Source organism: Panthera leo, chromosome B2 (assembly GCF_018350215.1).
Source record: "Panthera leo isolate Ple1 chromosome B2, P.leo_Ple1_pat1.1, whole genome shotgun sequence".
In the NCBI taxonomy this organism is placed as follows: Eukaryota; Metazoa; Chordata; class Mammalia; order Carnivora; family Felidae; genus Panthera; species Panthera leo.
The window spans coordinates 117,620,088-117,644,151 of NC_056683.1; the positions used below are offsets into that span (position 1 = coordinate 117,620,088).

Genomic DNA, 24,064 nt, shown 5'->3' on the forward strand with positions numbered 1-24,064 from the left:
AAGAATGACAGCACATTCTTCAGAACAATATTTTAAGATACAAGGGAATGGAACTAGGGGAATAAAATCAGTGGTCTCTAAGGATGGATTTTGTCTTAAGCAGTTTGATGTATTTTGTTTAAGAAGCTGCTATCCAGGGGCGCCTGGGTGGCGCAGTCGGTTAAGCGTCCGACTTCAGCCAGGTCACGATCTCGCGGTCCGTGAGTTCGAGCCCCGCGTCAGGCTCTGGGCTGATGGCTCGGAGCCTGGAGCCTGTTTCCGATTCTGTGTCTCCCTCTCTCTCTGCCCCTCCCCTGTTCATGCTCTGTCTCTCTCTGTCCCAAAAATAAATAAAAAACGTTGGAAAAAAAATTAAAAAAAAAAAAAAAAAAAAAAAAAAGAAGCTGCTATCCAGAGATGTAAAAGCCTTGGACAGGCACAGAAGAAAAACTCATAGTCTAATCAATGGCAAAACAAAGTGGTGACTCATTTCCAATGAAAACGCAGACCCCTGGGAACACTCAAACTGCGAGGTCAGGTCACACACACCCCTCCATCCCCTGCATAGACAGAAGCTGGCCCCTGGACTACAAGTGAAAACTGAACACGCCCTCAGACTTTTTCATTCTCAAGATGAATGCCCTAATGCCATCAAAATAGATACTTATTAGCTAATCCACTATGTGGAAACTGAGGTCTCCCACGCATTTATCTTTAAAAATGGAATAAGAGGGGCACCCAGATGGCTCAGTTTGTTAAGCGTCCAACTCTTGATTTTGGCTTAGGTCATGACCTCACAGTTCATCAGATCAAGCCCCACACTGGGCTCTGTGATCGCAGCAGAGCTTGGGATTCTCTCTCTCCCTCTCTCCCCAAATAAATAAACATTTAAAAACAAAACAAAAATGGAATAAAAGACATTTTAACTTCAAATGAGTACAACTCTGATAAGGAGTTTCAAAAGACGGTCTTCAGAAACTCAATGCAAGGGCCTGTTTTTCTCTCCTCTAACCTTTCCTCCTTCTCTTTGTGGGAGCAGAGGTGGAAAACTCATGCCTGAGAGACATGCAAAGGAGGATCTGGAACTTTCATTATTAAATGTTTTATAGTAATGTTTCTTTTAAAAAGAGGGGAGCAGAGCTAAGGTGGCAGAGATATAAGGGGACAAGGATTTTCCTTGTCCCTCAAACACAGCCGTAATCGGGTCAGATCACTTGGGACATCCAGGAAGTCAATCTGCGGAGTGGCAGAACAATCTCCACAGGTGGAGTGAGACCGCTTGGTGGGACAGAGGTGCATGTATGTGAAAACTGGGGGAGATAAATTGGCACAGGTATGGAGGGTAGGGAACTCCTTCTGTGGAGAGACTAAAGAGAAAGAGAAAGAGAAAGAGAAAGAGAGAGGGGCTGTGAAATTGCAGTATCCAGTTAGCACAAGAGGCAAACCTCTCCAGACCACAGACTGGGGGACGAGAAATACGGTGAGTGCCAGTTTCTGTTTTGCAAACAGCCTTAGGAGCTGAAACTCGGAGCTTTCTAAAGTGCACAACTTTCTCCAGACTGAAGCCAGAGCCCTGTGCACGCACCTGGGGGCAGAAGGAGCCAACCCTGGGGCGCAGTAGGATCTCAGGGGCACCCTGAAAGAGAACAGTCCCTTTCCTCAAGCACCGTGGGAAGAAGGTTTATTGCCTCCCCCAGGGACAAAAGACTTTTGCAGGCCTAAGCCAAAGGCCTTTATCAGCAGGGCAGAGTGGCGCTACCCCAGAGCAGACTCTGTGAGGTGCAGGGCCCTTGAAGACACTGGGTTTTGAATCCCAGCTGAGTGCGTGGGAGAGAGCGGAGTAGGGCAAGTCGACCTATTCTGTGAGGGCTGCCTGAACAGCGTGGTTTGAGACACCTGGTCTGGGGAGCAGAGATTGGGGGGGGTCGTCATTTTTCTCCCCATCACCAAAGGTGGGGCTTCAGGGAGCATCACGGCAGTCCCCCCATGGAGGTGAGACCCGCTTATACCAAACCTGCCCTTCCGTGCCTGGTAACTGCACATCTACCCAAGTAAGATTGACACTGACCGAACCAGACCGCCTCTCCTCCAGACCAGCACAGCCACGGCCCCAGGGACCAATAGCTGTGTTTTTAAATTTTTCTTTGTCTTTTTGTTTCTACCCTCCTCTTTTTCTCTTTTGGAACCAGGCTCATAATTTTGGATTTGTTTTTGGTGAATTACATATACTAATAATAAATATACATACGTGTGTGTGTGCATGCGTGTGCATGCGTGTACATTTGTTCAATCAGGCATTTTTTATTCTTTTTACACCTTTTCTATCCTTTATTTTCCTTTCTCTTTCTCTGGATTTAGCATTATAATTTTTTTGATTCTCTGTTTGGTCTTCTTCCCCCTCCAACCCCCCCCCTTTCATTTTTCTCTTTTTATGGGATCAGGATTCCCCTTATCTTTTTCTTTTTCCAGGGTTTCTTCAATGAACAAATCAAAGCACACCTGGTTGAAAGTCCAAACACTCCACCACTACAGGCAAGCAGTTTTCCAGAGGACTGACCAGTGGGACTGAGCAGCCAAAACGCAACAACAGGGTGCACACAACATACACCAAAAACACTTCCTGAAGTGCCAGGCCCTGAACGGTGTATGACGCCTTTTTAATGTAATAGTGCTCGCAGGTGCGGGACACAGAACAAGCTATTAAGACACGCAAAAGACAGAAACTTAGCCAAACTGACAAAATAGAAGAACACAATACAAAAATCGAGAATTCTGAAAGCAGTTAGGGACAAACAGGCCTTAACCCACAAGGGTAGACACATAAGGGTTGTAGCAGACCTGTCCACCGACACTTGGCAGGCCAGAAGGGAGTGGCAGGAAACATTCAATGTGCTGAATAGGAACAATCTGCAGCCAAGACTCCTTTATCCAGCAAGGCGGTCATTCAGAATAGGAGAGATAAAGGCTTTCCCAGACAAACAAAAACTAAGGAGTTCATGACCACTAAACCAGCCCTTCAAGAGATCCTAAGGGAGACTCTGTGAGTGGAAAGCAGTAAAAAAATAAAAATAAAATAAAATGAATACACAGAATTATACTAAATAGCAGAGGAAAGAAGGTGAAAGCAACACAGATTATTTCAACACAGCAAGCACTGTACCTTCATTGTATCACTACAGATTCAGGAAAGTACTAAGGACATTTAAAATACGTATGTGTGTCTATGTCTGTATATTCAAAGTACATACTAACAGAGTATACTAAGGAAGTGTATTGAACTCTGGATTCCAAATGCCAAAGTTTTACATTCATTTCCATTACTAACAAATTATGTGACCAGGGACAAGACACTTCACTTCTATTTGCCTTACTTGGCACATCTGTGAAACAAGGGAATAAAATCCACCACAGACTAGAGTACCAAAAATTGTAATACAGAGAGCTTAGAACAGTATATGTGGCACATAGTGCTTCATCAGTATTGGCTCCTATTGTTATAAGCTGGAGAGTTTTGTAACATGAAAAGTGATTAATTTCACTTACATGGGATTTTGGCTTAAGCTTTTAAAATGAAAGCTTCTCAATTTCATTATTTGATCTACATGCAATTATTAACCTATATAATTAAAACTTTGAGTTTGGAGGCATTCTAGAGTAACTTTATGAGGAGAAGGGAAGGCAAAGCAGACAGCTGGCTTTCTTAAATGTGCAGTAAAATCATGGTCCAGGAGGAGATATGGTTGCAAATAACAGCAATGAATATTTTAAAGGTAATAAATAAGATAGAATTCACTTTCTCTGACGTGAACTTCAACAACATTGTTCACTTCAGAATCTGTAGTGAGTAGAAAATGGCCCATCATCATAGGTGGTCATAAGATACTTCTTGAATCAACTGGAAAAACATTATGGTGTACTAAATGTAACATACTTATTTTAATGAGGTGATATTTAACCTACTCAGGCTCCCAGTGACTGACCATAGCCACAATTTCAGCACCCACTGTGAAATTAGGAACTTTCCTTATCAGAGATAACAAAGCAAGCAAACTACTATAGCTCCTGCCACATCTATCTACTTGAACATCATCCTCTGTGCATTTCTAATAAAGGACTCACAAAAGACATTTTATTTACTATAAAGCAGAAATTATCTTCTTATTTAGAAAGATGCCAAAAAACTCAAAAAGCGCTAATATAAGTTGTCCTTTAACCAGATAAAATTTCCCAAACTTACCATTTCTACAAAACATCTGGCTATATGTGACAACTACTTTCAAATGAGCAAACTACTAAAACCGTTAGACATCATGAAGAAATGTAACAGAAACAAAAGGAGATTCATACTATTTGATAGTATGAATGCTACTGATATTGACAAATGCTATTTGAAAGCAGGGCCAAAAGAATATTTAAGACAACTAATGTCTATTAACACATACCTCTGTTCAAAGAGGAAACCTATTCCAACACTGGCTTAAAGTGCATTTTTATTAATAAATCATACTTTCTCACTGGTTTCCATTCAAAAATAGAAACGTGCTCTCATGGACAGAATTCCCCCAGAAGATTAAGAGTAAAAACATCCACAAAGCTCACCACCACAATTTGGCATCAGTGGGCTGGGCAGCATGGGGCGGGGAATGAAGGGCATCCACACAGGGGCTGGAGTCAGCCCTAGTCCCTCCCTCATCAACACCTTGTAGGCACTTTACTATAACTAGACAAGTGAGACAATAGGCAAACCAGATAGTCTCCTTAACTGTAAAAGTAAGTCACAGGTATCCCACAGCTCACTGTGCGGGTCAAGTTAACCCAATGAGACAGTACACATCAAAGTGCCAAACCAAGTGCCTTCCTCCATCAGCTGAATCCTGTCACAAACTGTTCTTTCACTGGCCCACATCTAACAAACATCAGAGTATCTTCTAGATGCTCAGATTGCTTCTCCGCTATGCTCTCCTTCCCTTCTCTAGGAAACAGATTTTAAATGCTTGATTAGATCTTAACTGCATACACGTATTACTTAAGCTTCCATTCAGCATCTCCACCCTTAACGAACTCAACATCTGGCTGGAAAAGCAAGAATGTAAAAATACTGTACGACACGTACTAAAAGATGCATATGCAAAGTGCTATGGAAACACCAAGAACAGATGAGTAACAGGGTCTGAGAAATACCACAGCTTTACCAAGACTGTAGCATCTGAAATGAATCTTAAAGGAAATGATTTCTTTCAAGGCAGAGAAACAGCATATTCGGAAGAACTTAATTTCCCCTTTGGATGTTTATAGAGTCTGATGCGGCCAGTTTCTATTCAAGTGACACTGGAGACTATAGGAAGATGAAAAAAGTAACCCATCCATAAGAGACAAGCCATGCAGTTTGCCTGCCAGTTATACAGTCCCACTCGCACACGACTGCAAGAGCTTGCCAGGCTAAAAGGCTCAACATATTCTGATCCAGCATCTAATACGTATTAGTTCCTATGTTAAGACATCATGAAAACAATGATAAATAAGACATAGATGGTCTTGGGAACTTTACAGTCAAATGACAGAAAAAAATAAAAAAAGAAATTCCCCAAGGGAAAACCAAGTCCTGTGAATCTATGCCTTTAGAGATAACTAGCTCCCTGGTCCAGAGGACATAGCCGATGGCCCTGGAGATAGCTTCATCCAACAAACAGCTCTACTCAAAGACAATGTCTTACTCTGGGCATAAAGGTTAACCAAATACAATCGCATCTTCCCTCGGGAGTTTAAATACAAGATGCACACGCACGCATGTACACGGTTCTCCAGCAGAGTGGTATCAACACTGAGGTGAAGAGAGTGAGAAGGCAATCAGCAGAAGCCAAGGGTATCAGGAGGTAGACCTCTAGTTGCCAAGCATGTTCCATTGGTCTCACTAGTCCCATGAGATGTCCCATGTATCTACCCACATCCCCCAGAAGGGGAGTGAGAATAGGATAAGGAAAATTCTGCTTAACGTACATAACTACTAGGCATGCAGCTTCCTATTTGCATGTAAGATACCCTGGGAAGTTCTATGGTGAAAAAAACCTGTTTCCCATCATTCAACCTGATGTTCCCCAAAATTATTTGGCTAAATAAAGCACAGTCAAATTTTAATACAACACTTACTAACTTACTCCATATCAGAATTACTGTTCTCCAGACCATTTATCTCAAGAAATGCAGGGAAAAAAAGATTACCATGATCTGACCCTCAAGCAGATTTTGGAGAATGGCATTAAAATTTTTTATTACTATTAGTATGATTTATTAAACTTAAAAAAGAAAAAAAACAGTTCACCCATTACCTTGTTGATTCAAAAATGCCAAAAAAAGAGAATTTGGTTTAAACTGGTTCAGAATTGGATGCATCTAGCTGTCTGGCTGAAGCAAATGATTATTCCCAGAGATTTAAAAAAAAAAAAAAAATCCCAACAAATATAATCAAAAAATCAAAACACATACAAAGAAACCAATCACTATTATTATTAGATGCAATATCAGAATCAGATCTTCATATACTGTAGATAATGGAATTATCAGGTACAGAACACAAAATAAGTATGTTTTACATGTTTAAAGAAATATTATAAAATATAAACTATCAAAAAGCAGATTCTGAAAAGAACCAAACAGAATATCTAGAAATAAAACCTGTAACAATAGATTATAACCCAAATGGGCAGATTTTGGCACGGTTAAAGAGAAAACCAGTGAACCTCAAGATGAATCTGAAAAACGTAACCAGAATGCAACAAAGAAAGATGGAAAATATGAAAGAATTTCAGACATGGAAGACAGAATGAGGAGGTCTACATGTATTTCATCAGAATTCTAACTGAAGGGGCATGAAGGGGCAACTGGCTGGCTCACAGTGGAGCACGTAGCCCTTGATCTCAGGGTTGTGAGTTCAAGCCACATGTTGGGTACAGAGATTACTTAAAAATAAAATCTTTAAAAAAAAAAAATTCTAATTGAAACCAATACGGAGAATAAGAGGCAATAGACATCTTGCCTATGTAAAAGATGTAATAGTTGATTAACGCTAAAACTCTCAAATTAAGAAAACTCCACAGATCGAGCCACATAAAATGAAATCCATTACTCTATAATCACATTATTCCATCATTTTATTATTCTGATTCATTAACATTCAAAAGGTTTTGACATTCTTTTTTGAAAATAATAAATATAGTAAAGCCACCAAGACAAGAGGGAAAGAAACAGGAGCTAAGGAATAAGGATTGATTGTAAGAAAACTAACAGAAAACCCAGAGAAGTTACTCTTAAGAAACCTACAACGGATCCGCTTGTGGAAGCTAATTCAAAAAGGCAAACAAAAGACACGCTTCTTCTCCCATTAAGAAACTATATCAGACTATCTCATGTTGAATACTACATATTCAGGGTTCCACGTGGTTACGCTTTATGAGTGCTCCTCTTCAATCAAACTTGCCCATAGCGGTATGACCCAGTGGCTCACAACTTCTCTTTGCCTTCACACTGATCACTTTGTGTCACACTCCACAAATAATGCTCACGATTCAGGGGAAAGGAACCAAGACACAATTCATAATGGTAACACGGAAAGACGTGGGGTGGTATGCCAGTTGAAACTGTTCCTTCTCCCCTCCAGATTCCAGTGTGTACCGTCTCTTTCGTTAGAATCACTGATTCTCAACTGTATTGAGGAAAAATACTGCAGTCAAATGCCAGTGACCTGGATTTGAACAACAGCCCCACTTCTTAAGAGCTAGGTAACCCGAGGCAAGTTACTTAACTTTGCTATGCCTCAGTTTCCTCTCTTTCAAATACAAATACTTCTGGGGGGTCTGGGTGGCTCTTTCGGTTAAGCGCTCGACACTTGATTTCAGCTGAGGTCACAATGTAAGGGTCCTGAGATTGAGCCCTGTGTCAGGCTATGTGCTGAATGTTGAACCTGCTTAAGATTCTCTCTCTCCCTCTGCCTCTGCCCCTACCCGGCTCGCCCCCTCATTGTCTCCCCAAAATAAAACAAAATTAAATAAAAATCAAATATAACCACTTACTGTATAATAGTGATAATTAAATGAGGTGTATTTAAAATGCTTAATAAAATATTTGGCACTTTATGTGGATTCATTCAAAGGCAGCTGAAATCACAGGACCTTTCTGAGCTGCCCTAAAACTAATTGATTTTAAATATGATTAAAGAGCTTTCACACTTATTTCATCCAGTCTCATTTCACAAATGAGAAAACTAAGGTTGCAGAGTTTAACCTATTTAACTTTTCAGTCTGATTTCCTGAATTTCTTTTGAAGAACACAATTCCTACTTGTGATATCCATAAACATTAGCACTCAGTATCATCCAGGAAGGCAACTTCCTCCTATTATCATTGTTTTGACTTTTTTATAAACAATTTGAATTCTATTTCATGAAAGGACTACAAATATACATTTGTTAACCAAGCAGAAAACACAGATATTTTGTTTTACTACGTGCACTTAAAATACCAGTACAAGTACCTGTCATAGCACTTTGGGGGTATTAACCCAGATAACGAGGACCGTGGACTTGCCAAGACATACTCTCAAATTTCTTTCCTTTTTTTTTTTTTTTCATTAATGTTTTTGAGACAGAGAGAGAGCATGAGCAGGGGAGGGGCAGAGAGAGAGAGAGGGAGACACAGCATCCGAAGCAGGCTCCAGGCTCTGAGCTGTCAGCACAGAGCCCGATGCAGGGTTTGAACTCACAGACTGTGAGATCATGACCTGAGCTGAAGTCGGACGCTTAACCGACTGAGCCACCCAGGTGCCCCTCAAATTTCTTTCTTAACCTGATTTATCTCCAACTGTTGAAACACTACCTCTAGAAAAATCTCCAAATTCTCTTTTCCCATAAAATCTAATCTCCCGATAGTTACCTTTCTCCTTCAAGCACTTTGTTACACATCTACGGTACTTATTCTTATATTCTACTCCTTTTGATATTACTTTTGGAGACTGAATTCTTTAAGCAAAAGTATGTCTTACTTTAACATCTTCTAGGGCAGCATTTCATTGAGTAACTAGCTCACTAGTAGGTCAAAATATATCCATTGGATGGAATGGCTTCGTGCCATGATGCCAGCCAAAAAGTTGGCCGAGCTGAGCCTAGAATTCAAGCCTCTGGCTAGCAGTCTTATGCAATCTCCTGGATCTAGCTCATGGACTACCACCCATAGATATTCAAGGAGCTAAACCAAACACACACTGCCAACTACATTCTGGGAGAAGAACAGCCACAGACCTACATTTCATTTTCACAATTCTACATTGTACTTAAACTCTTCGTTAGTAATTAGAGCATTTCCAAATACTTCTTGGGAACCGGAGAAATGACAAAAGCAGAAGTCAATCTGCCTCTCTTTCTCTTAAGAGCAGGCCATGCCCCACCTTTATGCAGGAGGAGGCAGGGGGAGTTTTATAGACCCTTTACATTACTTCACAAAGACATCAGTTTCACCGTTACTTCCTCTTGCTAAGCGAAAGCACGCCTTTGCTTTGTTACTTCCTCTTGCTAAGCGAAAGCACGCCTTTGCTTTGTATCCCTTCTACCACTAGAATCTTTACAGACTACGAACTGTGTCGATTGCTACTCTATTAGCACCGAGTTAATTAAACCACTAAAACCATAAAACTTGCCAACCACACTCCAAAAAAATCTTACTTTCTATATTAAATGCCAACAAGCTTTACAATCTCTTTTTCCCTGTCTGCCTCTCCCTAACCCCACTTACAGCACAGACCAGAAATAGAAAATCACTGGGCTGAAAAATTAAACAAAAAAAAAGTCCTTTGGTCTGCCTTCCAGGTATCAGATTTTTTTTTCTCCATTATTTAAAAGACTACATAATATATTAGAGAGCTCCAAAAGGGGGGGGGGGGCGGGCGGGAAAGACATTTTAGATGGGTTTAAAATATGTTAGTCAAGGACTGAATTAAAAAAAAAAAGAAAAAGAAAAAGAAAAGAAAGGCAATCTACAGCAGACCCAGCTGAAGAAAGACAGACTGGAATCTGAGAAGCTGAGCAAAGTCCCCCGTGCCTGTCTGTTATTTGTGGCATTCACTATTGAGGCCAAAACATGACATTTCTGGAGGCCTCTCAACTTAGAGGAATTTGTGCAACTGCTTACCCGGCAGATTGCAGTGGATGCCAACACCACTGGCGTTTTATAAAGCACCATCACGGTCTCCGTGTAGGCCCCTCCACACTGTAGTTATTGTGTGCCGAGGACAGAGTGCTGGGAAGTGCACAATGCAATGCATACATTACACCCCTCGAACCATGTATTTTGCACTAGCTCTAAACTACACTATGCAAATATAAAAGGCCAAGGAAAGAAAGGTATGCAAAGAGCAAACACAACAACAGATACATTGTCAGGCCATGGAGGAAATCAAAGAAAACCATACAGAAGAGTAAAGAGAGAGTCTCATATAGTCTAAGGCCATCATTTACCAGATCGTTCTTTTCCTACCAATCTGGGTGAGCTGTCAATACACCTCTGTCCCAAAGTTCACTGAAACCTCAACAAAAAGGGGTGCCTGAGTGGCTCAGTCGGTTAAGCATCCAACTTCAGCTCAGGTCATGATCTGGTGAGTTCGAGCCCCGCGTTGGGCTCTGTGCTGACAGCTCAGAGCCCGGAGCCTGCTTCCCATTCTCTGTCTCCCTCTCTCTCTCTCTGCCCCTCCCCCCTCATGCTGTCTTTCTCTCAAAAATAAAAACATAAAAAAATTAAAAAAACAACAAAAAGGAAGACACTATATCCAATTATTGTGTGTTGAAAATTTAATTCCAGAAATAAATGAGCCATTTATAATAAAGATTTTTAAGTTTCCCTGATTAATAAGAATTAAATTTGAAAACATTTTTCCAACTACTCAAAAAGACATGCATATTATAGAAAAAATATATATACATCTATACATAAAGTGAGTACAAATATGCACATACATGTATAGATACACACATATGTATCTTTCTTACTCTGAGTAGTTGAAAAGTTTGAAAAACTTTTTCATTAGTAATCAGGAAAACTGTGTATATGTACATCCACAAAGAAATAAACATACATTATCAAGATTATGTAGCATGTAGGTTTTTTTTTTTTTTAATTTTTTTTTTTTTTAACATTTATTTTTGAGACAGAGAGAGACAGAGCATGAACGGGGAAGGGTCAGAGAGAGAGGAAGACACAGAATCTGAAACAGGCTCCAGGCTCTGAGCTGTCAGCACAGAGCCCGACGTGGGGCTCGAACTCACGGACCGTGAGATCATGACCTGAGCCGAAGTCGGACGCTTAACCGACCAAGCCACCCAGGCGCCCCACATGTAGGTTTCTTATAAATCACCATAAGTAGAAGAAATTTTTCTTGTATAGTATTCAAGACCAGGCTACAAAAGGGAAGTCGGGGGGGCGGGGAACCTCACAGGTCAGGTCATTATAAGATTTCTATTTCTTTTCAATTACACAGGATTCACGGGGTTAGGATTGATTGTGGAGCAATTCTGCATGTTGTGGACATGAACAACATAAAATAATGTAGTTTTAGGTGTTAGAAATAAAAATGCTACTAAAACAAAAACACACACGAGACCAGAACAGACTGCACAATACCTCCCGGTAACTAAATCCTGCAATAATTTTAAAGGAAACCCTAACAAAGCTGGAAGCATAGAGGCTCACCTTTAATGCAAATCATACGCACCCCTTAATGAACTCCTCAAGGACAGAGGAGTGTGTCTTTCATACACACCGAAAGACCCTGTTTCACGAACACAATGCTTCTAGGTCCATACAAGTCTAAATGCAGTATTTGGACAGAATGTTTCTCTAACCCAGTGTGCCGACTCTTGAAATGTTTCGGAATTCTTAACTGGGCACACAATTCATCTCCTAAGTAACCAGGTAAGTTTAGATTATAAATGACGCAGAAAAGTAGGTTTCATTTCTATGCTCTGTGGACCACAGCAAAAACAACAAAATCCTGCTACTAATATTATAAACAAACCAACGAACACAGCACACTGTCAACCACCAACCTGAGTCTATGGACATGGCCCTTCTTCCTCCCAAAGCAAATAAATGCTTAATTTTCAGTCTTAAAAGATAACACAATGCGGGGGGGGCGGGGGGGGGAGCACCCTGGGTGGCTCAGTCAGTTGAGCATCCGACTTCAGCTCAGGTCATGATCTCACAGCTCATGAGTTCGAGCCCCACACGGGGCTCGCTGTCAGCATGGAGCCTGCTTGGGATGCTCTGTCCCCCTTCTCTCTGTCCCTCTCCTGCTCATGTTTGTTCTCTCTCTCTCAAAAATGAATAAACATAAAAAAAAGGTAACACATTAAATTTTTAATCCTTCATCCACAATCACATTCTATATTTCTAAGGTGGTTGTAATTTAAATTTCCGGCAACCCAGACGCTTTCGTCAGCTTTCAGGACACAAGAATCAGGTCACTGACCAGAGGGCACACCCTCGAGGACTTCTATCTCTACAGTGCAGAGCAGCCCTGCACTGTTGAAAGCGGCTGTTCCAGAGACCAGTCCCCACTCCTCTCACCAGCATGCTGGCTCCAGAGTAATCCCAAAGCGAGCCCTCAACTGGGGATGCAGAAAACCTCACAAAAGCCCCAGAGCGACGGAGCTTGAAGCTTATTAAACAGACCCGATTTGTTGATGAAATGTAAATATCTGCACAGAAATTTTATACAAGGGATTGTACTTAATTTTTGGCTTTGTCTTTAACTAAATGATGATAAACACCTCTGTCAGTTCTAATACGTGTCATAAAAAGTGGTCCCTTAAACATCTTCCCTTCCTAATGAAAGTTGAACGAAACAGTATTGTAGCGTATCAGGAAAGAATCATCTAAATCTTCATTTGTTCTAAGTGAACAGCTGCTAACTGGCCTGCAATTTCTCATATGCAAAATCCAACTACATTTCTATTCTTAGAGTTCTCGTTGATTTTGGTGGTAAAGGAACTCATCTGACTTTTTTTTTTTTTAATCCAACTGGCTGTGGACAAGGTCTCTCTCCCAACTCTCCAGTAAGAAGATAAATCCTTGGACATTAGGGATTGGTTTATTCAAAACTGCAAAATAAAGTGTATTGTTTTTAAATCATGTGGTGTTTTCTTACTTGTAAGAGTACTAACTAAAATCTAGAGTCTAAGCAAGTTCTTTGTATTACGAAGCCACTGTGCACATATAAGTGGTGTCGGTTTCCATTATCGGCCTTCCAAGTCACTAAGTTACTGATAAAATATAAAAAACATTGTCAGGAATTTATCCAAGGCATGGGATATTAGTGTTTTCATCCAAAATCCAAGGAAAAAAAAAAAAAAAAAAAGGATCCTGAGGAAAAAATAATTAGGCTTTTTAAAAGATAACAATTGCAGTTAATCAAGTCCTTGCTACAACGTGGAGTGCTGCTCAAAGCAAATCCTGACCAGACAATCAGAGCCAGAGTGAGGAAACAGCTGTCAAGTAGACACAGACACTTAGACCTCCTGCAGTCTCCATGGAGGGTCTCTACTCCACTCACTTTCCTACCACTAGAGGAAAATACCTCGCCAGCCATATTAATAAATCAACAAGGGGCTCATTTATGAATTCACCCAGTATCTGGGGAGCAGGGGTTCCGCAGAAGGTGCCTGGCAGAAGGGATGTTACAGCCTCTCAGAGCAGTTCTTCACTCTTGTGCCTGGCATCAAACCCAGGATCTTCAGAGGTGACACCCGCGGGCGCCTGTACTTTTTAAATTTTTCTATTAGGTTTTATTTCTTACAACAGTTCCAGGTTCACAGAAATTGAGAAGGCACAGAGATTTCCCATATACCCTCTAGCCTCACAAATGCATAGCCTCCCCCACAGTCAGCATCTCCCCCGGGTACATTCGTTACAACTGATGAACTTACACTGACACATAGTTACCCGAGTCCATAGTTAACATCAGGGCTCATCCTTGGTGTCGTGCATTCTATCAGTTTGGACCAATGTATAATGACACGCGTCTACCATTGTAGAGTAATTCCACTGCCCTAAAAATCCTCTGTGCTCCTGTATCTTTAAAAATCGCAACCAAGGATTCTGACCATGAGGCAACGCAAAGGTCAGGGAACAGACCCCCTCTCCCAGAGTTACGACTATCTGCCCTCACACCAAAGTCCAATAGCTTTCTGTCTGGCCAGGCACCATGCAATGCTGTACATTCACCTTTCTTCCCTTTCAAAGGCTGAGACACAAAAGCCAGGACCCAAAGGAAAATACATTAATTCTTCAAGATTTCACTAAAAAATCCTTTAAAAAACAACTGGTTCGCAGAGCCTGGTAACATAAAATTTATCTGACAATCTTTAATAACAACTATCTTTGAAACTACATTTGAAATAAAATGATCAACAAATGGAAAAACACAAGACACACACTTGACCACAGATCTTAGGTAGATGTGATCATAAACTGGGCCCAATGAAACTATTCTCACCTGTACTGGCCAGGAGTGTTTAAAATTTCTTTCTTTTTTTTTTTTTTTTTTTAAACAGTGGACCAAAGTAGAAGTTGTAATGCAGAATCATCTTAAATATTTACTTTATTACAGCTGTAAAACAGAGGGAAACGGGATCTGATGCAAAAAGAGAGGCCTCGAGTTTTCTTTTTTAGCAACAATAATTTTCTTATACCTCACCACCTGAATTTCTGATTCTTGAACTCAATGACAAGCAACTTTTGGACAATCTGAGAAAAAAAAATACATTTCATTTTGAGATAGCACAGTTTTTAAACACTGATCTGAGGCAACAGTGTTTCCATTCAGCTTGACATTTTTTCCCCAAGTAAAAGTTTTTTCATTCCTGGTGGGTGACTAACAAACTCAAGTAAAACCAAAAGGAAAATGACAACAAGGTCTTTGTTCACCATAAAGGCGGGTTGGGGGGGGGGGGGGTAGGGTGAGTTGGGCGGTGCTGGGTGAATCTTCAAGACTTTAGACTTTAAAGATACATAAATTAACTCAACTACATAAGGAGAAAAACTGTGAGGTATCAGAGAGAGAAACATGGGGATTCAGAAGCAAGGAAGTTAGAAAGTGTTTGGGTAAGTGCGGCTCTGATGCCTCCCCAAAAGGCTACCTTACCACCAATGTGTCTACCTGATCCAAGGACGCCATAAATCCAGCTTTCTAGACTGACACAAACTGCCTTAATGTTTTCTCGTGCCTTGGCTTCACTAGTGAAATTTTACCACTTAGGATTCTTTAGAGACAAGAGGTTTCTTTTAAAATGCAAATAATCTCTTAGAAGGCAGTACAGGTAATCAATCATTCACACACTGAAGTCATTCACTCAAATCACGGACGCTCTCATTACTTAGCTGAGAAATCTGCTACATTTGAGGAATTAGGAATTTAGATTCTAGAAGAAGAAAAAGTAGGCAGGAAGCATGTAACATGTTTTTGTATCATACTGTAAAAGAATAATATCATCACGGAGGTAGGAACAAGGAAATCTAAGGGAGAAAAGTACCAAAAAAATAGGAAAATAATCTGAGAAAAAGAAAAGATTTTAAGTTTTGGCCTGAGTTAAAGTGAGGTAGAAATTCTTTCACAATCAACCTGGCAATCTAATCACCTGTGCACTGTCTCAACAGGAAAACATACGTTCTAAATAACTCATTTGCTGTTGTATGGCAATGTATAACCTGTTCATACACTGGAAGCTTCCTTTATAAAGCCTCTTCTGCACTAGGTATTTTGAATACCCAGATGGCCAACTCCAAGCCGTCCTGTATTATTTCTTCCCTAAAATGCAAAGTGACATGTGACATCTACTTGAAATTCAGAATCTTTTCCAACAGAAACAATATTTTTACCTGGCAAATAAGTTTCAGGTCAATCATTCTCGTTCCCAACTTTAACTCCCACCCAAGCCTATGAGGTGAACAATATACCAATGATAAGTACTGAAGCCCACGGTACAGTTTCTAACAGAATTTGGAGACAGTATAACATTTACTGGAAAACCTAAGTAAAATCAATACACCTGAGGATGAATGTTCTGACTGCAGAAGACCTAGGAATGCAGGTCTAAAACACTAAGGAAATACAGAAAGAGAGAGAGAGACAGAGAGAGACAGAGAGAGAGAGAGAGAGAGAGAGAGAGAGAGAGAGTGTGTGTGTGTGTGTGTGTGTGTGTGTGTCTAATCCCAGTCTATAGCCCCAAATGGGCTTTTTGGAGGGGAAACAGTGGGAATAACAAAAAGTGAGAATTTATCGGTGTCACTTGGAAGGAGGCACCTGGCCTAAAAGCACAATTATTCTGGATCTTGGCAGATATATTCACCCTCCACAGTGGGTTGAAGACACCAGTTACTCTGTTGATGTAATACCCCTTGCTCTGAATTTCATGTTCACAAAGATACCTTATGATTATCACCTGGCATCATTCAAGGACTTCCTAACTACGAAGAAAGGAATTAGTTGACCAATTAACATATACATTTCATTCTTCCTGGTAGTTATCTCTCCCTATAAATCATTCCCTAGCATTCTAATGACTCTGTTCATAGGACTGATCAGCAAGGGCCAGTTTTCTTCTCCCTGACTGACTTGGGCACGGTGAATAAAGAATATATGTGTGCCGGGATGTCTGGGTGGCTCAGTCAGTCAGGTGGCCAACTTCGGCTCAGGTCATAATCTCATGGTCCGTGAGTTTGAGTCCCGCATCACGCTCTGGGCTGACAGCTCTTCAGATTCTGTGTCTCCCCCTCCCCAGTTTGCACTGTCTCTCTCAAAAATAAATAAATGTTAAAGAAAAATTAAAAAAAAAAAAAAAGAATTAATGTGTGCCTAAAGCAGATAACCAGACTCTGCACAATGATCTCCCAAGTCCTATCCTACTGAACCTCCCCATCCCCTCACCCCCCATACACACACCAAACCCTGGGCATCCTACTGGTCTCCACCAGCACTGTGATCTTACTCTGCAAACTTCAAGTATTACCATTATCTCTACAAAGTTATGAAACACTGAGCAAGAGAGTGGGGTAGGGGGAAAACAGTAATGGAGTTTCTTTTCACCTATGTTGTGAGATACACCCAGATTTCAAAACATTGCAAAGTTGAGCTGAAGTGCACTTTAAATGTGAGAAGTACGGTACCAATGTGGAGTTTTGTCTATTAACAGCCACCCTCCCTCCATCAATTTCTGTGGGGATAAATGAGATAATATTCTATAAATTAAAAAGCTTTATAAAAATGAGGCACCTGAGCGGTTCAGTAGGTTGAGTGTCCAACTCTTGATTTCGGCTCAGGTCATGATCCCAGGGTCATAGGATCGAGCCCCACGTCAGGAGCCTGCACTGAGCATGGAGCCTACTTGAGATTCTCTCTCTCCTTCTCCCTCCGCACCTCCCCTGCTCACTCTCACTCAAAAACAAAACAAAACAAACTTTATGGAAATGTTAACTCTGGACACTTGTCCTAATCACTACATCCAGAACAGATCCTTACTACTGGAAAGGAGTCTCAAACCCAGCCTGAACACGGGAACACAGCCTTTGCCCTCTGCTCCGACAAGCAAGTCATAAGAGATGGGACTATTCCTCCAGAGTATCACCAAGGCTTGGTCGAGAAATGTGCAGTGGACAAAATCACACACTTTATACAAAGAGATAATGACCCATATCAAAGGAATAAGAAATGAATTAAACCTATTAATTACCAAAACCAACATAACATATTTTAAGTAAATAGCGTCTCCATCTTTTCATTTCCTTTGACCTACCTCCACTCTGCCAAGAAAAGCCTGGGTCAAACCTAGCAACGCTGGCTTGCTCCTAACAAAGGTTTCCATGTTATCATGCTATCCTTGACCAAGGAGGAAGGAGGCATGCAAATCTTTTTCTCGTAACCCCTTATTTTCTGCTTGGATATTCCTATTTAACCGTTTTTAAATAGAAAATGTAATGGGCCAGGTATTGCTGAGTTTTCCTAAACAGACACTTAAATCCAGGAGCCCCTTTCTCCCAATGAAGAGCTGACAATTCCAGCCCATGAGAACGTGGTACTTCCGTGGTCTCTAACCCATAAACGGTACTTCATCAATGACATTCATATCCTACTCTTGTTTCATATGTGAAGTTTATCCTGGAAAGTAAAATTTATAAGCAGTTGTAGAGGAAAAATAAAATAGTTTTCTTTTTATCTTCCCAGCAAGAGCAGGAACCAAATCGATATTTGAGGACAAGAATTATTTCTGAACACACAAGCTATATTTAAATGAATACAGTTTTGAAACCAAATTTGTAAAAGACTATGCAAATATGACTTTCTTAAACTTCCTATTTTTCTCAAAAATTACATACCATCACTAAGGGACCTCAGCAACCCAGTCATTAAAATAATTCCTAAGAGGGGTGCCTGGGTGACTCCACCAGTTAAGTGTCTGGCTCTTGATTTTGGTTCAGGTCATGATCTCGCAGTTGGTGGAATCAAGCCCCACGTGGGGGTCTGTGCTGATGGTGCGGAGCCTGCTTGGGATTCTCTCCCTCTCTCTCTCTCTCTGCCTCTCCCCTGCTTGAGAGTGCACACATCCATCTACTCTCTCAAAACAAATTTTTTTTAAAAAGTTTAAAAAAGTAAATAATACCTAAGAAATGAAAATATAACTTCCTTTTGTCTAACGTTTTCTATCATTCACTGTGAAGAGTGGAACCTGGCATAAATGGATGAAAAAAGTATAATCTCTTTAAAAGTGACTAAAACGGTTAGAGAGGCTGGTATCAGACTTCTAGCCAGATGAGCGAACCAAATTTTTTTTAAAGTATCTTCTTTTGAATATTGCTAAATACCATTTCCATTAAGACTGATTTCGAAAACCAGAAGCATCAACTTCTGCAGGCTAGCACATTCTCTGCAAAGTATTTGCTTAGAATGAATTTTGACATTTGATTCATACAGGCTTTCTGTGCTACAGAACAGCTTAGCATTCTCACTTGATTCACTTTAAACTGCTGTTACCAGAAGTATGAAAAGAGATCAATAAATATAACATCCTAAGACCCAGATTAATTTTCCTCTCTACATAAATGACCAGGGGATGAACAAAAATCAGACTCGGACGGGTTAAAATGGCATACTCCACACAGGACACACAGGTATGAGATGCAGTTAACAGGCAGAATGAAGCTTTTGTCTGAAGGTGCTATAAGAGTTAAAAAAAAAAAAAAAAAAGTTAAAAGTAATATTCCTCATAACTTTTCTATCAGAGCCCATGTGTGACTGTTGCAGAACATAACAAAACAAAGTATGAAAACAGCAATCTGACAGATCCTATATCAATGCCTGCATCATCCAGCCACCTTGAAGAAATTTTTTTCTGGGTACTGTACATCAGATTTTATTATGTTCTATTGCATTCAATCCCTTTTAAGATCCATACGCTAGCATACTATATTACAGTACTTTAAATATTCACGAGGGGAGCCTGGGTGGCTCGGTCGGGTAAGCGACCAGCTTCGGCTCAGGTCATGATCTCGTGGTCTGTGGGTTGGAGCCCCGCGTTGGGCTCTGTGCTGACAGCTCAGAGCCTGGAGCCTGTTTCAGATTCTGTATCTCCTCCTCTCTCTGAACCTCCCCCATTCATGCTCTCTCTCAGTCTCAAAAATAAACGTTAAAAATTTTTTTTAATCTAAAAAATACTAATGATAAATTCTATGTTTTTACTGGGCCACAGAATATGAATCCTGCTGTGGGAGGGACAGGATGAAATGAGTGGCCCCAACATTTGTGAAATGAACATACACAGGGAAGGAAGGATTCTCAAACCCGGGCCCCCTTCAGGCTCCTGCACACATCACCAATCTTGTGGAGAAGGGGAACAGGGAGATAGGATCAGGGAGGAGAATATTTAGCAAAATTTCTACAGTAGAGAAATAAAACTATCAGTTACATTATCTTTAATTTCTTCAGAAGGGAGAGCGGCGACTAAAAAATAAAACAGTAACAAGAACAAGAGGTTTTCTGAATTGTGTGTTTAACAAGAGATATTTTATGGAGTTTTTTATTGGCTGAGAGAAATAAGATTATGTCTCTTCATCTGATGAATTCTGTCAAGGAGCTAAAATTTTTTAATGCCTACGTATATTCTGGTGCATGAGAAAAATGCAGCTGAACCGATTTTCAAGTACAAACCTTACTCTGACGATGAGCTTCGTGCCATTTCTAACCTTCCTCAACCTTCAAATAATTTTCACTCAAAACAGAAAAATATTCAAGGACCCAGTGCCTGTTCTGCCACCACCCTCCAGGCTAGAGTGAAAACTTATTAAATGGTATGAAGCAGTCGATTATCAAGGAGTGAGCTTGCCTGGCAGCATGTGTGAGAAAGGGCCAGGAAGAGATGGATGCTGCCCTCAAAATTATGTCAAGATGCTTACTCACAGTGACAAGTTACATTTAAGTGTCACATTTAATGCTTTCAAAATACCACTGACGCAAGGGCGAGCCCCAGATTTTGAAACCAAAAATGAGGATCACAAAAAGGATAAAGCATGCGGTAGCACTCTTGACCGCCTAGAAATGAAAACCATATCCTTTTTTAATGTGCTCAGGAGGAGTGCTATTGAAAAGAGGCAGGGAATAAGGTATTAATTATATTCTCTTCCAGCCCAGCCTACACTCAGCCACCAAGCAACCGCCCATTTAAGTGAAAGAAGTCTTATGCCCTGGGAATCCACTTTCCCCTACAGGGCCCTGAGCTCCTAAAGGGCCAGGACCACATCATACCCATGTCTAGGGGCTCCTGCCTAGCAGTTTGACTGCCTTTTGTAGGAATTTCATTGTTTTCATTCAGTTAAGCCCTTGAAGCGCTTCTACAAGAACTTAGCCTGCTGTTTCTAAGTATTTAAAAAGCAGGGTGGGAAAAAAAAGTTTAAAAAAAAAGTTACAGAGAGGGAAGGAGGCAAACCATAAGAGACTCTTAAATACTGAGAATAAACTGAGGGCTGATGGGTGGGGGTCGGGGGGGAAGTGGGTGATGGGCATTGAGGAGAGCACCCGTTGGGATGAGTACTGGGTGTTGTACGGAAACCAATTTGACAATAAATTTCATATTAAAATAGACAGATAGATAGATAGCAGGGCGGTGGTAGACAGAAGTAGCAATAAGGGGTGGGGAAATACACATATTTACGTATACATGCAAATCTTTCTTTTTTAATTGGAGAGGGTGGAGAGAATTAGGAACAGAAATAAGCAAATGCAATCATTTAGCTTAGATAAGGACGAAAATTTTATACATACACAAGAAAGTAGAGAAAAATAAACCAACAATTACTTTCTATGAGTAGGGCACAAAGTCCTGTGTTAAGGCCCTATGGGGAGAAAGAAAGTCCCTTTTCTCAAGGAGCCAACACCTTTCTCCAGGTGAAGAAACAATAGGAGAAAAGTCAAACAACAATACAAGAGTTTAGCACTTTTTCAACACAATACAAGTAATTCTTTCAGAAGGCCGAGTGCATGATTAATTGCCAAATTAATGGTGCAAACAAGTTCAGAGGAAGAAAGAAAACATTCTAAAAGCTGAATGTGAGCTGGACGTTAAACAATGGGGAGGAATGGTGTGGCTAGGGAAGAAATCAAAATGCAGAGATGGTCTGATAAGAAACTTGAAGGAAGAGAAGATAATTTAGGATGTGCCTAAATGGAAGAACAATTAGGCTGGCAGAGGAAAAACTTCAAAAATCCAGTAGATAGCGATCAAAAGACAGTCTGAGGTCATTCCTTAGAGAGTCCTGAACGCCCGGCTAACAAGTGACTTGAAAAGGCCATGTTCTGCCCTGCTCCTGTGAATCCCTGCTGTCTTCAAGTTGAACCAAACTAACCACTCACACTCTTCCCACTTAGTAGATACAAGTTACTGAACAGAATTATCAACTTAATTAACTCCTTTTTTAAACTAAAGGTATAATTGGACAGACAGAGACCTTCACCTGGACCCATGTTGTTAGGATTTTATGTTGTACATAGTATGTGCCAATTAAATAGTTCCCAGCTCCTGGGGCGCCGGGGTGGCTCAGTCGGTTAAGCGTCTGACTTCAGCTCATCAGGTCACAATCTCACAGCTTGTAGGTTTGAGCCCCCACGTTGGGTTCTGTGCTGACAGCTCAGACCCTGGAGCCTGCTTTGGATTCTGTGTCTCCCTCTCTCTGCCCTTCCCTCACTCACACTCTGTCTCTCTCTCTCTCAAATATAAACATTAAAAAAAAAATTAAAAATAAATTAAAAATAAACAGTTCTGAGTTCCTAATCCATATTTAAATCTAACACTTTAATGGGAGCGTATGTAAGGCCACAACTTCTAGATCCTCCAGAGACATGCAGATGGTTAAAACTATTTAATGGGGCACCCTGGGTAACTCAGTGGGTTGAGAATCCAGCTTGTGATTTTGGCTCAGGTCATGCATGATCTCATGGTTCTTGGGATCAAGCCCCACATTGGGCTCCACGCTGACCACATGAAGTCTGCTTGGGATTCTCTCCCCCTCCACCCCGCCTATATGCCCTCCTCCCCCCAAAAATAAACATTTTTGTTGTTGTTGTTTTTAAACTAATAAACCTAGTGAAGGGTCAGTGCTAGAGGTCTGAAAGAACCACCTTGAAGAGTGAAAGCAGAACAAGCAGTCAAGTAAATAAATAAAAAACACTCAAAAGCAATGATAATCAAATTGGATTTCTGAGACCAGTACTCTACAAAAGACAAGACGACCTTGACACATTCTACTTTCTGATAAATACTTCTATCATCAGAACATTGACGAAAAGAGCCTACATTCTGATCGCCTTATTCATAGCACTAAGGAAAAAATGGTACTGGCATTTGTGTGTGGGCAGAAACAATGCCCTCGATTCTCAGACTAAATCAACACGTGGGAACAACTTTCAGATGCCAGAGGAAAATGTGAGCAACTCTAACCCAGAATGCACATTCACTCTTTCTCCCAAAGTCTTGCAGGGACTCTCACATTTATTTTCAGACTTAAAAAAATATGTACAGACTTATCAGCTGTAGTAAAACTAGCTCAATCAGAGAAACAGAGGAAGCAAGTATTTTCATTCTTACTTTGCTATCTGAGAACAGAAGAAAAAAGAGGAAGTGACTGCCCCAAGACATCCAGAGTCAAAAGAAAAGGAAACATAGGTCTCTTGACTTTATATCCACAACTTCAACTAAGCCTTACTGTATTTTTTTCTTAGAGGAGAGAGCCCCGGTGTTTTCACACATGGAGTATAAATGACGAATGGCAATTGTCACATGAGTCATATAGCTGATTCTCTGCAACAATCATGCACAGTCCAGGAGACTCCCTAAAATTCTTCCCATTCAAATTCTGGTACCAAAGGAGCTTGTCACATACCATTAAATTTCCCAATAAGATAAAAACAGACGTACCGAAGAATAGAAATTATAGTGTTTTATTAAAAAATATAATCCTCCAAGTTTTCAAAAAAATACTTGAGATCCTTTATTACCAATTGATAGTAAAATTTTATAATTATTACCATAAAATGAAAGTGTAATTTTCACTAAATACAATGAAAAAATACCTCACACAAAGATTTGGAACAAATGCACACAGACAGACTAGGCCTTGGGTCAAAATTAATGCATGATTTAGCAATAAGCCTATTGTTACATAAGCCAAAAATAACATTAATTAAAGTCAAGCCACTTCTATATTATTTTTTTTTTCAGTTAACTACAATCATTCTCTAAAACTTCCCTCTTATCCAATATTTATGCTCACAAATATTATGTGTGAGGCATTTTTATCCGCTTATTAACAGTATATATTCACTTTCCCCAAAAGAATGCGGACTCCAAAGACAATAATTAGTTTTTGCAAACGGTGTTGCCTTGGCTCCCTGAGCATCTATTCATTTAATTCCTGAGGTTCAAGAAAGAATGGTCCCGGATGGCACACAGGAGGAAAAAATGTGGAAACAAGAGGCCATAAAATGAACAGAACAAGGAATACAGGGA

At 40.4% G+C, this 24,064-nt stretch overlaps 1 protein-coding gene across 24 annotated transcripts in view; it reads right to left on the reverse strand.

The window, feature by feature from the left end:
- The window catches only part of EPB41L2 (erythrocyte membrane protein band 4.1 like 2), a 219,757-nt gene that overhangs the window by 88,086 nt on the left and 107,607 nt on the right, over positions 1–24,064 (reverse strand). The window lies entirely within an intron of this gene.